The 11,679-nt window shown below is 38.7% G+C and overlaps 1 pseudogene; it reads left to right on the plus strand.

Annotated features, from left to right (window-relative positions):
* Positions 1–7,190: 7,190 nt before the first annotated feature.
* LOC112919059 (ferritin light chain pseudogene) lies at positions 7,191–7,571 on the plus strand (annotated as a pseudogene).
* Positions 7,572–11,679: the final 4,108 nt, after the last annotated feature.

Below are 11,679 nucleotides of genomic sequence, written 5' to 3' on the forward strand. Positions count from 1 at the left end.
ACCAAAGGAAGTCCCTGCCCAGACCACGTCTCCTAACCAGAGAGTTCTTCAGGGCTTCAGTTCTAGCAAAAGTGGTATCAGGTCTCATTTAACCAGCAGACCAGAGCACACCTAGTTACAATTCACCACATTCTGGCCAGGGACCAAAGCTGCCCACTGTGGGCAAGGAGTCTCTGCAGATGATTGGTCTGAAGGACAGAGTGGCCAGAACACAGCAGCAGAGCAGACACAGCACACATGGGAGACACTCCCTGAAGCACCAGGCCCTGGACAATACATGACCTCTTCATGAAGCCATTACTCTCAGGAGCAGGAAACATAATAGACTCTTTTAACACAGAAAGGAAGACAGAGACTTAGACAACGTGCCAAGGCTGAGGAATTCATCCCACATGAAAGAACAAAATAAGGTCATGGCCAGGGATCTAAACAAAACAGATATAAGTAACATTCTGATGGAGAATCTAAAGCAACAATCATAAGGAAACTCACTGGGCTTGAGAAAAGAATGGGTGACTTGAGGGAGGCACTTACCACAGAGATAAAAGAGTTAAAAAAAATACTTGCAAATGAAAAATGCAGTAACCGAAATTGAAATCAGTCTTAATGCAATAAACACAAGGCTAGAAGAAGCAAAGGAATGCATATGTGATACAGAAGATAAAATAATGGAAAATAATGAAGCTGAACAAAAGAGGGAAAGAATTATAAAACACGAGAGTAGACTTAGGAAACACAGTGACTCCATCAAATGTAGTAACATTCACGTTACAGGAGTTCCAGAAGATGAAGGAGAGGAAAAGGGGGCAGAAAATGTATTCTAAGGAATAATAAGTGAAAGATTCCCTAATATGGGGAAGGAAACAGACATCCAGATTCAGAAGGGACAGAGAACTCACTTCAAAATCAACAAAAGCAGGCCAACGCCAAGACATATTGTAATTAAATTTGCAAAATATGGTGACAAAGGAAAAAAAATCTTCAAAGCAGCACAACAAAGGAAGTCCCTGACTTGCAAGGGAAAACCTCCAAGGCTAGCTGCAGATCTCTCCACAGAAACTTGGCAAGCCAGAAGACAGTGGCATGATATACTCAACATGCTGAATGGGAAGAATGTGCAGCCAAGAATAGTCTACACAGCAAGGCTATCATTCAGAATAGAAGGAGAGACAAAGTTTACCAGAAAAACAAAAACTAAAAGGTTCGTGAGCACTAAACTATCCCCATAAGAAATATTAAAGGGGACTCAACGTGTGGAAAACTCTCCAGAAACAAGCACAAAACAAGTAATAAAATGGCAATAAGTACATATATATCAATAATTACTCTGAATATAAATGGACTAAATGCTCCAAAAGATGCAAGGTGTCAGAATGGATAAAATCCAAGGCTCATCAGGGTATCTGGGTGGCTTTCAGTAGGTTAAGGGTCTGCCTTGGGCTCAGGTCATGATCCAGGGTTCTAGGATAGGGTCCTGTGTTGGGCTCCCTGCTCCATAAGGAGTCTGCATCTCTCTCACCTTCAGCCCCTCCCTCCACTAATGTACATGCACAGGCATGCACTTTCTCTCTCAAATAAATAAAATCTTTTTAAAAAGCAAGACTAATCTATATGCTACCTATAAGAGACTCGTTTTAGACCTAAAAACACCTGCAGATTGAAAGTGAGGGGATACAGAAACATTTATCATGCAAATGGACATCAAAAGAAAGCTGGAATCATAATACTTATGAAAGACATACTAGACTTTAAAACAAAGACTGTAATAAGAGATGCAAGAGGGCACTGTATCATATTTAAGGGGACAATCCAACAAGAAGATCTAACAATTGTAAGTATTTATGTGTCCAACAAGGGAGCACCCTAATACATAAAAAAATTATTAACAAACATAAAAGAACTCATTGATAATACAATAATAGTAGGGGACTTTAACACTCCACTTATATCAACGGACAGGTCACCCAAGCTGAAGATCTACAAGGAAACAGTGGCTTTGAATGACACACTGACCAGATGAACTTCACAGATATATTCAGAGCAGAATACACATTCCTTTCAAGTGCACATGGACCATTCTCCAGAATAGATCACATACTGGGTCACAAATCAGGCCTCAATAAGTACAAAAGTACAGCAAATGGTGTTTGGAAAATTGGACAGCAACAGGCAGAAGAATGAAACTAAGCCACTTTCTTATACCATACACAAAACAAAGTCAAAAATGGATGAAAGGCCTAAATGTGAGACAGGAAACCATCAAAATCCTAGAGGAGAATACAGGCAGCAATCTCTCTGACTTTGGCCATAGCAACTTCTTACAAGACATGCTTCTGGAGGTAATAGAAACAAAAGCAAAAATAAGCTATTGTGAATTCATCAAGATAAAAACCTTCTACACAGAGAAGGAAACAATCAAGAAAATTAAAAGGCAACCTATAGAATGGGAGAATATATTTGCAAATATATTTACATATCTGTAAAAAGTATCCAAAATCCATAAAGAACTTCTCAAATTCAACACTCAAAAAAAAAAAACAAATAATCCAGTTAAAATGGGCAGAAGACATAAATAGACACTTTTCCAAAGATACTCAGATGACCAACAGACACGTGAGGAAGTGATCCTAACTTATCAGGGAAATGCAAATCAAAACTACAAGGAGTTATCACCTCATACCATCAGAATGGCTAAAATTAACAACAAAGGAAACAACAGATGTTGGTGAGGATGTGGAGAAAGGGGAATCCTCTTACAATGTTGGTGGGAATGCAAACTGGTACAGCCACACTAGAAAATAGTATGAAGATTCCTCAAAAAGTTAAAAATAGAGCCATTCTACCACCTAGGAATTGCACTACTAGGTATTTATCCAAAGAATATGAAGATACTAATTCGAAGTGATACATGCACTCTGATATTTATAGCATTATCAACAGTAGCCAAATTACAGGAAGAGCACAAATGTCCATCAGCTGATGAATGGATGAAGATGTGGTATATATATATATATATATATATATATATATATATATATATATATGATGGATTATTACTCAGTGATAAAGAATGAAACCTTGCCATTTGTGATGACATGGATAGAGCTAGAGAGTATCACGCTAAGCAAAATAATTTATATGTGGAATTAAAAAAAAAACAAATGATCATGGGGGGAAGAAAGAGAGAGGAAAACCATGAAACAGACTCTGTACATAGAGAACACACTGACGGTGACCAGAGGGGAGGTGGATGGGAGGATACATTCAACAGGGAATGGGGATTAAGGAGGGCACTTGTCATGATGAGTCCTGGAAGTGTTCAATCACTAAATTGTACACCTGAAACTAATATTACACTGCATGTTAACTGGAATTTAAATAAAAACTAAAAAAAAAAAAAAAAAAGAAGAATGGCAATAATATGAATTAGAGCAGAAATCAATGAATAAAGAAACCAAAAGAGAAAACCAAAAGCTGGTTCTTTTAAAGGTTCAGTAGAACTGGGGACACCTGGGTGGCTCAGTGGTTGGGCAGCTGCCTTTGGTGCAGGTTGTGATCCCGGAATCTGGAATTGAGTCCCGCATCGGGCTCCTGCAAAGAGCCTGCTTCCCCCTCTGCCTATGTCTCTGCCTCTCTCTCTCTCTCTCTCTCTTTTTCTGTCTCTCATAAATAAGTAAATAAATCTTTTTTTAAAAAGTTCAGTAAAACTGATACACCAACTTAAAAAAAAAAAAGAGGACACAAATTTCAAATTGACATGAAAGAGAAGACCTCACCAAAGATTCCATGGACACTGAAAGGATAATTAAGGATACTATAAACAACTCTATATCCTCAATTTTGATAATCTAAATAAAATGGATTACTTCCTTGAAAGATACGATATTACAAAACTCATAGAAGACATAGAATTGAAAAGAAATTATCCACGCAAGAAAAAGACATTCTGAATAGGCCCATATTTATTAAATAAATTGGATCAATAACAGAATTCATCAAGCCTAGATAGGTTCACTGTTGAATTCTATTAAGCATTTAAGGAAGAAGTTACGTCTATTCTCTATAATCTTTTCCAGAAGACAGTTGCTGGGGATTTCTCTAACTCTTTTTATGAGGCAATACATCCACAAATGATGCTGGATATCCACATGCAGGGAATAAATCTAAACACAGACCTTAGACATTTGCAAAATTAACTCAAAATGTATCACATACCTAAATGTAAAATGCAAAACTTCTAAAAGAAAACATAGCAGAAAACCAGACAACATTGAGTATGGTGAGGACTTCTCAGATCTATCACCAAAGGCATGATCCATGAAGGAAAGAATGAATAAACTGGGCTTCATTAAAATTAAAAAGTTCTGCTCTGCAAAAGACAACATCAAGAGAATTAGAAGATAATCCAGACTGGGAAAGTATTTGTGAAAGACACATCTGATAAATGACTTTTATCCAAAATATACAAAGAACTTTTAAAACTCAACACTAAGAAAAGAATCAAATTGGGCGCCTGGGTGGCTCAGAGGTTCAGTGTCTGCCTTCGGCTCAGGTTGTGATTCGGGGGTCCTGGGATCGAGTCTGGTATCGGGCTCCCAGCAGGGAGCCTGCTTCTCCCTCTGCCTATGTCTCTGTCTCCCTCTGTCTCTCATGAATAAATAAAATCTTAAAAAAAGAATCAATTTAAAAATAGGCCAGAGACCTTAACAGACACCTCACTGAAGAAAATATACAGATGGCAAATAAACATACGAATAGATGCTCCACATCATATGTTACAAGGGAAATATGCAACTTAAAACATCAGACCACTATGCGCTTATTAGAATGGCCAAAATCCAGATCACTGACAACACCAGATTCTGGTGAGGATGTGGATCAACAGGATTCTCATCCAGTGCTTGTGAGAAGGCAAAATTATACAGACTCTTTGAAAGATAGTTTTGCAGTTTTTTTTTCTTTTTCTTTCTGAGAGCGAGAGTGAGAGAGTGAGAGCTGGTGTATGAGCAAGGGGAGGAGCAGAGGGAGAAGCAGGCGCTGAGCAGAGCAGGGTGCCTCATGCAGGGCTCAATCCCAGAACCCTGAGATCATGACCCAAGCAGAAGGCAGATCATTAACCAATATAGCCACCTAGTCGCCCCAAGCAGTTTCTTATAAAATTAAACATACTCTTAACATGTGATCAGTATGCTCCTTGGTATTTGCTCACATTAATTAAAAACTTATGTCAGGGCACCTGAGTGGTTCAGTTAAAATGGCTGCTTTTGGCTCAGGTCATGACCTTGGGGTCCTAGGATAAACCCTGAAACGGGCTGCCCACATTGGAGAGGCTCCTTCTCCCTCTGCCACTCGCCCTGCTCGTGTTTTCTCTCTCTCTCTCTCTCTCTCTCTCTCTCTCTCTCTAATAAAGTCTTAAAAAAAAAACATGTCCATGTGAAAACCTACACATGGATATTTACAGAGGGTTTTTATGGCAATGAAAGCATTCTGTAGGACAGTGGATGATGTCATTATGTATTTGTTAAAACAGACCGTACAATACTAAGGCCAAATACTGATGTAGACACTGAGGTGATAATGCTATTAACATAGGTTCATCTATTCTAACAAATGAGATGATATGGGGGAGGATGTGCACCTGTGGGGATAGAGGGTATATGGGGATTCTCTGTACTTTCTGCTCATGTTTGCTATGAATCTAAAACTATCCTAAAAAACTAAAGTTTACTGTAATTAAAAAGATTATTTGATCAGAAAGATTGTACAAGAAGAAACATTTATAAGACTATTCTGTGGGGGATCCCTGGGTGGCGCAGCGGTTTAGCGCCTGCCTTTGGCCCAGGGCGCGATCCTGGAGACCCGGGATCGAATCCCATGTCGGGCTCCCTGCATGGAGCCTGTTTCTCCCTCTGCCTATGTCTCTGCCTCTCTCTCTCTCTCTCTCTCTCTCTCTCTCTGTGACTATCATAAATAAATAAAATTTAAAAAAAAAGACTATTCTGTGATAAGGAGTGTGGTTATAGCAAGTGATCTCCCCAAAATGAACAAGTAAAATGTATTCGTATAAAAGAGTGTTCATAGAAATTTATTTTTGTGGATATAGTCAAGAAATATGCTCTATTTTGATAAAATTCACTCTTGTTTTTGTAATCTTTAGAGGCATGAGTGACAAATGGCTTCTTAAAAAATCAATGTCTAAATCATAAACACATAGAAAAATATGACATAAGTGAGAATAATCTGAATTAATAAACAGCTAGTAAAATTAATTGGAGCTCCATATCTGTAGGGGAAATGAAATCCAAGCTGGAAAATATGGATGGGAAAGAGAGGGTTCTAAAAAGTGATGGACTAAGTTTAGAGAAGAACTAAGTAGATATTACAAAAATTGTAAACATAATGAAATAAAAATTCAATATATAGTTTTAACAGTAGATACAACTGAAGATAGAATTAGTTACTAGAAAAATTATTGATAATTCATCCAAAAATAGACAAAATGGATGGAAAATATGGAAGACAGAGTTACAATGACAAGGCCTAACTTAAATTGAACTGGTGTCCCAGAACAAGAGCAGAGAGATACTGGAGAAGAGAGATTTTAGGACATGATGACAAATATCCAAAACTTATGCAAGACCCTAATTCACAGCAAAAATACATATCCATGGGTGGGGGGGAAGTGCTAAATGAAAGACAGGTGTTAATGAGGGCACTTGTGACGAGCACTGCGTGTTATATTTAAGTGGTGGATCACTAAATCACACACCTGAAACTATTATGACACTATGTTAACTGGAATTTAAATGAAAATTTGAAAAAACAATACACATACATACACACACACTCACAGAAGCACCGTAACAGGCTCCAACAGAAAACAGCACAAATGTTCATCAAAAGTAGAAGGCATAGGCACTGTGCCCCGCCGCCTCATGGATCTGTCTCTTGCTTCAGCGATGTTTGGATGAACAGACCCAGGCATGACCCTTTTACCAGCCTCTGACCACCCCTCCAGCCCTTTTTCCAGTTGCAACCTTCAAAGCCATCTTCTCAGCCATTCTCTGCCTCCAGGACCAGCCAACCCCCTATTTTGAGCTTAGCACCTTAACATTGATCAACCATGAGCTCCCACAGTGGTCAATACTATTGCACCGAGGTGAAGGCTGCCCTTAAACCACCTAGCCAACATGCACCTGTGGGCCTCCCTACACCTACCTCTCTTGGGCTTCTATTTCCACTGGGACAATGTGGCTCTGGAGGGCATAAGCCACTTCTTCTGGGAGTTGGCTGAGGAGAAGCCTCAGGGCGCTGAGCATCTCTTGAAAATGCAAAACCAGCGCTGCAGCAGCACCCTCTTCCAGGACATGCAGAAGCCTTCCCAGGAGGAGTATAGTAAAACTGTGGGTGTCATGGAAACTACCCTGGTCCTGCAGAATAACCTGAACCAGGACTTTTTAGATCTGTACGCCCTGGGCTGTGCCAGGGCAGATCCCCATCTTTGTGACTCCCTTGAGAGCCACTTCCAGGATGAGGAGGTGAAACTCATCAAGAAGATGGCCACCACCTGACTCACTTCTGCAGGCAGGTTGGCTCCCACGTTGGGCTGGGCCCTATCTCTTAGAAAAGCTCTCCTCCAGGGTGGCACCTGAGTGGCTCAGTGGTTGAGCATCTGCATTTGGCTCAGGTAGTGACTCCAGGGTCCTGGGATCGAGTCCTGCATCAGGCTCCCCACAGGGAGCCTGCTTCTCCCTCTGTCTCTGCCTCTCTCGTGAATAGATACATAAAATCTAAGAAAAGAAAAGCTCCCCTCAAGCATTACTAGGAGCCTCTGAAGACCAGCAGCCCTTGAGGGGCCCCTCTGGCATCACTCTGGGGCCAGGGTTCGTGCCCCGGAGCCTCTCTCAGTAGCCACTAGGCAGCCAACTTTTTTTTTTAACACCCTGGAGTCCTCTCCCAAGCCATAGACCAAATGGAAACAATAAAGCTTTTTTCAAAAAAAAAGAATGCTTAAATAAATTATGGCATATGCATTCACTGAATAGTACAAAGCAATAAAAATGGACAGATTTCCACTTAATGCCTCAACAATTAAGAATCTTGTAAAGACAATGCTGAGTGATAGAAACGAGACCCAAAATAATACAATGTGATTAGACATAAAGTCCAAAAAAACAAACTTAATTTTAAATATGAGATGAAATTAAAAGTAAGTAGGTGTTTTAGCCAGCAATGGAATTCAAATTCTCTCAGTGTGTCCCTCTGGTCTCTTCCATAGCCACATCCTCTCTGACCTCTCTTCTGCCTGCCTATTACACTTACAAGGACGCTTCCATGACATGGGGCCCACCTGGACAGTCCAAGACAATGTCTTTAAGATCATCTAATTAGCAAACATAGTTGCATCTGCAACTTTAATTCTGCTTTGCCATGTATTATAACATATTCACAGGCTGGTAGGGAGGTGGGCAGGTAATTAGGAAGTAGGTGTCTCTTAGGAACTGGTTATTCTGTCTACCAGTTATATTATTTATTTAAGTTGTGAAACACATTTTTATGTCACTATGTTTCTTTTCAGCTAACCTATAGCCACATCTTGAAGTTAAATTCATATTCAAAATTGATGTAAAATGTAATGCCAAATTGCATTACTGCTCTGCCAGTGAGATTTTACATTTACTATGCCAGTATGGAAATTAAGTTGAATAATTTCCTCTTCCAGCTCAGACCCAAATGTAAAATGAACTAAACAGGTAGATATTTGTTAAAACGTAGTGAAACTCTGGCATAGTATACGATATATTGGTATTATTAGCCTTTCATTATCATCAAATTCTGATACAGAGCTTTGAACCAATTGCAGTTACTGCCTAATTCGATACTAAGCAGAGGAATGATTTATAATATACATATTGCAGAAAATAAAATGCACATTAGTGCATAAATCTGTATATATCTGCTGTTCTCAAACAACTGAAGTTCTTACACTTCCTAGTAAGGTGAGTTAGAAAGTTACTGCCACATTACCATTATCTCAGGTGAGTATTGGTCTATTTCCCGCATTTACAATAAATGGAAACTGGAAGAAGTATTAAAAATATAGCTTTTTTTTTTGTTAAACTTGCAATAATACAACCTACGGAATGGGAGAAGATATTTGCAAATGACCTATCAGATAAAGGGCTAGTATCCAAGATCTATAAAGAACTTATTAAACTTGACACCCAATTAACAAACAATCCAATCATGAAATGGGTAAAAGACATGAACAGAAATTTCTCCAAAGAAGATATACACATGGCCAACAAGCACATGAGAAAATGCTCATCACTGGCCATCAGGGAAATACAAATCAAAACCACAATGAGATACCACCTCACACCAGTGAGAATGGGGAAAATTAACAAGGCAGGAAACAACAAATATTGGAGAGGATGTGGAGAAAGGGGAACCCTCTTGCACTGTTGGTGGGAATGTGAACTGGTGCAGCCACTCTGGAAAACTGTGTGGACGTTCCTCAAAGAGTTAAAAATAGACCTGCCCTACGACCCAGCAATTGCACTGTTGGGGATTTACCCCAAAGATTCAGATGCAATGAAACGCCGGGACACCTGCACCCCGATGTTTCTAGCAGCAATGTCCACAATAGCCAAAATGTGGAAGGAGCCTCGGTGTCCATCGAAAGATGATGGATAAAGAAGCTGTGGTTTATGTATACAATGGAATATTCCTCAGCCATTAGAAATGACAAATACCCACCATTTGCTTCAACGTGGATGGAACTGGAGGGTATTATGCTGAGTGAAGTAAGTCAATTGGAGAAGGAGAATCATTATATGGTTTCACTCATACAGGGAATATAGTGAAAAGGAATAGTGAAAATAGTGAAAGGGAATAAAGGGGAAAGGAGAGAAAATGAGTGGGAAAAATTAGAGAGGGTGACAGAACATGAGAGTCTCCTAACTCTGGGAAACGAACAAGGGGTAGTGGAAGGGGAGGAGGGCAGGGGGATGGGGTGACTGGGTGACAGGCGCTGAGGGGGGCACTTGATGGGATGAGCACTGGGTGTTACGCTATATGTGGGCAAATCGAACTCCAATAAAAAATACATTAAAAAACAAAAAATTAAAATAAAATAAAATAAATAAAATAAATAAAATAAAATAAGTTGATGAGATCCTAAAAATCTTGCAATACAACCAAAACAGTTACTGCTCTGAATTTTTCAGACCATCACATTCTGGAAGGTAGTTCTGTATTTCTAAGAGTGGTAAGGTACTGGATAATGTGATCATTTCATGTTACTTATAACACAATAGAGTCAGGGAAGTTGATTTCTGTAATCACGGAAGAGTTGCTAACAGACCTAGGGTTGAAATTTAGTCAAGAACACTTAAGGTCACAGAAAATGGGCTAGAGCTTTGTTCACCTGACGGTGCTTTAGCTAAAGGAGGTATTCTTTGTAGAAATGGCCATTTAATTTTTCCTTATGAGAACAACTTGTCCATCTTCCTATCCATCTCTCCTTTCCTTCTCCCCTCCCTCCCTCTTCATTACATAGCCTAATAGCATCTACCAAAATTAATTGAACTTTTATTTGACAACATATGTATTCCAAACTTCCATTAAGACGATAATGTGCAATTTTTAAAATTCCTTTGAAAAAAATCAAAGTAGCTCACCCTTTCTTTGACCTTCAATATTGCTTTCCTTTAATGTCAAAAACTACCTTATTTTAACAGAGAGACTACTTTCCAGTTAGCATTTCCAACTGTCAAAGTAAATAATGCTTTAGGAATTTCCGAACAGCTTTAAAAATTACATTCTTGGATTGCCTTTAATCCTTACTAATTTACAGATTCATCCAATAAACATTAACTAGGCACTACATAAGTCACTGAAATCTAAGATTTAAAAAAAAAATAATCATTAGAATAGCACTTAAGAACCCATCTCATTTTATAGTTACAATCAAATATGTTTTATCTAAAGACTTTTTTCATCGTCTGATTTTTCAGAGTATGAATCGCATCTCTAATAACTAAAGAGACTTTTCTCTAATAATTACCCTTTCTACATAAAAAAAACTATTAATTAGTATAATCCTAAATTTGAAATGTCTGATATCCCTAATTCCTTGATTAGCATCGTAAATCCCCCGTTTTATACATTTGTCCCTCATTTAAAATTTTATCACTTCGCAAATAAAAATCTCAGTTTGAGGTTGACTCACAATTCCAATTTGACGATAATTTTCTTCTTGATTATGACGTTCTTTGTCTGAATTTCACATAGAAGAAAATAACTGCAAAGGTCAGAACTTAATTTAAATATATACTTTTTGGTGAAAAAAACTACATTTCTAGGCTTGTATTCAACTGTTGTTCATGCTTTACAAAGTTATGAACAGAAGACAAAAAAAAAAAAAGGTATATATTTCCATGGCAACATATGTCCCAGGTTCTATTATTTACAATCTGGGTCAGTGTAGGCTGCTTGGGCTGCCATAACAAAATATCACAGACTGGGTGGCCTCAACAGCAGGAATTAATTTTCTCACAGTTCTGGAGGCTAAAATCCAAAATCAAGTCATGATCAGTTTTCAGTGAGAGTGCTTCTCCCGGCTTAAAGATGGCTACCTTCTCACTATTTCCTCACATGGCCTCTCTTTGATATGTG

This window comes from Vulpes vulpes, chromosome X, assembly GCF_048418805.1.
Source record: "Vulpes vulpes isolate BD-2025 chromosome X, VulVul3, whole genome shotgun sequence".
NCBI lineage: Eukaryota > Metazoa > Chordata > Mammalia > Carnivora > Canidae > Vulpes > Vulpes vulpes.